This window comes from Bos mutus, chromosome 20 (genome assembly GCF_027580195.1).
Source record: "Bos mutus isolate GX-2022 chromosome 20, NWIPB_WYAK_1.1, whole genome shotgun sequence".
NCBI classification, from domain to species: Eukaryota; Metazoa; Chordata; class Mammalia; order Artiodactyla; family Bovidae; genus Bos; species Bos mutus.
The window spans coordinates 22,757,252-22,760,528 of record NC_091636.1 but is presented as its reverse complement, the minus strand read 5'-3'; the positions used below and the strand labels follow the sequence as shown (position 1 = coordinate 22,760,528).

General features: G+C 39.8%; 1 pseudogene; it reads left to right on the top strand.

Annotated features, from left to right (window-relative positions):
• The first annotated feature begins 1,243 nt into the window (after positions 1-1,243).
• On the top strand, positions 1,244-1,762 carry LOC102265049 (ferritin light chain pseudogene; annotated as a pseudogene).
• The last annotated feature ends 1,515 nt before the right edge of the window (positions 1,763-3,277 follow it).

Here is a 3,277-nt window from a genome sequence, read left to right as displayed (position 1 = left end):
ATTCCCCGCCTCAGTACCTTGTCTCTAGGATTTATTGGCCTGTCATGTGGTGAGCAAAGTGAGTTTGGACTCTGTAACATGACGCAGTGGATTTAATCTCTGATTCTCTCTGCTTATTATGCTGAAAATAATATAACTGGTAAAAAATGTTGGTGACACAGTTGAATGAATTTTATGAGCTAAAACACATAGGGAATTTGCAAGAAAAAACTTAATGTAATATTTGATCAAGAAACATGGCTCAAGGAACTGTAAAAGGGAGCGTTTCAGCCATTTCTTTTCTGGCCATGGAGGTTTTCTTCTATCAATTCCCATAATCACTGACTTTGATTTCTCCCACAGGTCAGATTCCTGGGAGGAAGGCCTTCTCATCCTTAGTTCTTTAGCACCCTTGTGATGCATCTTGTAGGATCTGAACTTCAGTGCAGTGCCAGGCAAAGACCATGTTCTTTGGGATCTTGAGGTCTTGGTTGCACACTGACTCTCCCTTAGCAGTCAAATGACAATGAAAAAGCCACTTACTGTTTCAGAGCCTTGAGTTCCTAATTTCACAAAAGTCAGGAATATTACTTACCTCCCAGATATCCACAGAGAATCACAAGAGATAAAATATGAAAATGCTTTATATACTTTAATATTTAAACAAATGTTTATTATTGTACCAACTTTGTTTTGTAATTATTTGACTTTCCTCTCAAATTAGATTGAAAGATTTTCAGTTTCCCCTAGCATCTATCTTAATACTTGGCATAAAGTAGGTGTTCAAAAAGGTTTTGAGGAAGGAATGCATGAGTGAATAATGAACCCATTTGTGGCATTTTTTGTTATATAATCCTTATGCCTGAGCTATGGCAGATTTCACAGCATTATAAATTAATCTTTGGGCCTCTTTCACAATAATCATTGTGAAAAATCAGCACGTATATAACCTCTAGTCAGCTCTGTGGCCCAGGCTCTCTGGGATAGATTTATGACTGGGCACCATTCCTGCTGATAAATTACCCTGGGCTTTGCTGATATGTGAAAAGTTTATGGAGTGAAAGTGTGCTTGGCAGTCCCTTGGATAGGTCTTTTACTTCAAAAGTGGTTGGATTGAACAGACGCAGGGAGACCCCTTGCTATAGCCTCTGACCACCCTCCAACATTTTCTCCAGTCACAACCTTCAAAATCAGCCACTCAGCTGTCCACAATCACCAGAAACAGCTACCATTTTTTGAGCTTAATTCCTTATTATCATCAACCATGAGCTCCCAGATTCATCAGAGTTATTCCACCAAGATGGAGGCCATTGTCAGCCACCTGGTTAACATGCCTCTGGGGCCTCCTATACCTAGCTCTCTCTGGGCTTCTTTTGAGCATGACAATGTGGCTCTGGAGTATGTGGGCCACTTTTTTTGGGAATTGGCCAAGGAGAAACACAAGAGTGCAGAGTCTCTTGAAAATGCAAAGCCAGAATGGTGGCTGTGCCCTCTTCCTGGATGTGCAGAAGCCATCTCAAGATGAGTGGGTAAAACCCAGGATGCTCTGGAAGCCACCCTTCTCATAGAGAAGAACCTGAGCCAGGTTCTTCTGGGTGCATGACCTGGGTTCTACCCATGCAGACCCCCACATTTGTGACTTCCTGGAGAACCACTTCCTAGATGAGGAGGTAAAACTCATCAAGAAGATGGGTGACTACCTGACCAACCTCTGCAGGCTGGCTGGTCCCCAGGCTGGGTTGGACAAATATCTTTCCAAAGGCTCACCCTTAAGCACAACTAGGAGCCTCTGAAGACCAGTGGCCATTGAGGAACCCCATGACATCAGGGCTGCCTGAAGCCCCTCTCTGCAAGCACTAGGCAGCTTTTTAACACCTTGGAGCTCTTTCTCAAGCCTTGGACCAAATGGAAACAATAATGCTTTTTGAGCAAAAGTAAAAAAATATATAAATGTTTATGGAGTAATTTTGTAAGAATTATGATGTAAGTGTCTGGGATAATTGGGAATATGACTTTTTTTTTTTCAGTGCTTCACTGTGAAGTATGACACAGGAAATCCATTCTTAACATTTAGAGCAATTGTTCTCAAAGTCTAGTCCCTGGACCAGCAGCATCAGTTTCTCCTGGAAGCTTATTAGAAATGTAGATCCTCCTCATATCTACTATATCAGTAATTCTGGAGTTGGGGTCCAGAAATATTAACAATCCTCCAGGTGATTCTGTTGCACTCAAAAGTTTAAGAACCTGACAGAGTATTGGGATTAGAAGATAAAACCAAAGTACAGAAGAAAAATAGCAACAGTTTATTTGTTTTTAATAGAATTAGATTTTAAAGTTTTAAAAGGTTGCCAAAGTTGTCATTTTAAAAGGACCCCTTTTTTCTTGGATTGGAAGAATCAATATTGTCCAAGAAAATATACTACACTAGGCAATCTACAGATTCTATGCAATCTCTATCAAATTCCCAATGGTATTTTTCACAGAACTAGAACAAAAAATTTAAAAATTTTCGTGGAGACACAAAAGACCCCAAATAGCCACAGCAATCCTAGGAATGAAAAATAGAGTGGGAGGAATTAGACTCCCTGACTTCAGACTATACTACAAAGCTACAGTAATTAAAGCAGTATGGTACTGGCACAGAAACAGAAATAAAGATCATTAGAACAGGATAGAAAGTTCAGAAATAAGCCCCTGCACCTAGTGTAAATTAATGTATGACAAAGGAAGCAAGAATATACAATAGAAAAACTATACAATAGAGACAAGACAGTATCATCAATAAGAGGTTCTGGGAAAACTGGATAAGTGAAGTTATAAGTGAAGTTGCTCAGTTATGTCTGACTCTTTGTGACCCCATGGATGTAGCCCACCAGGCTCCTCCATCCATGGAATTTTCTAGGCAAGAGTACTGGAGTGGGTTGCCATTTCCTTCTCCAGGAGATCCTCCTGACCCAGGGATTGAACCCATGTCTCCTGCATTACGGGCAGATGCTTTACTGTCTGAGCCAAAACTGGATAGCTGCATGTAAAAGAATGAATTAAGAGTATTTCCTAACACCATATACAAAAATGAAACTCAAAATGGATCAAACACCTAAATGTAAGTCTGCACAGTATAAAACTTTTAGAGAAAAACATAGGGAGACTACTGTGGCATAAATCACAGCAAGATCATCTTTGATCAACCCCCCAAAGAAAATAATATGAAAAAATAAGCAAATTAGACCTAATTAAACTTTAAAGCTTCTGCATAGCAATGGAAACAATAAAAAAGACCGAAAAGACAACCCATCGA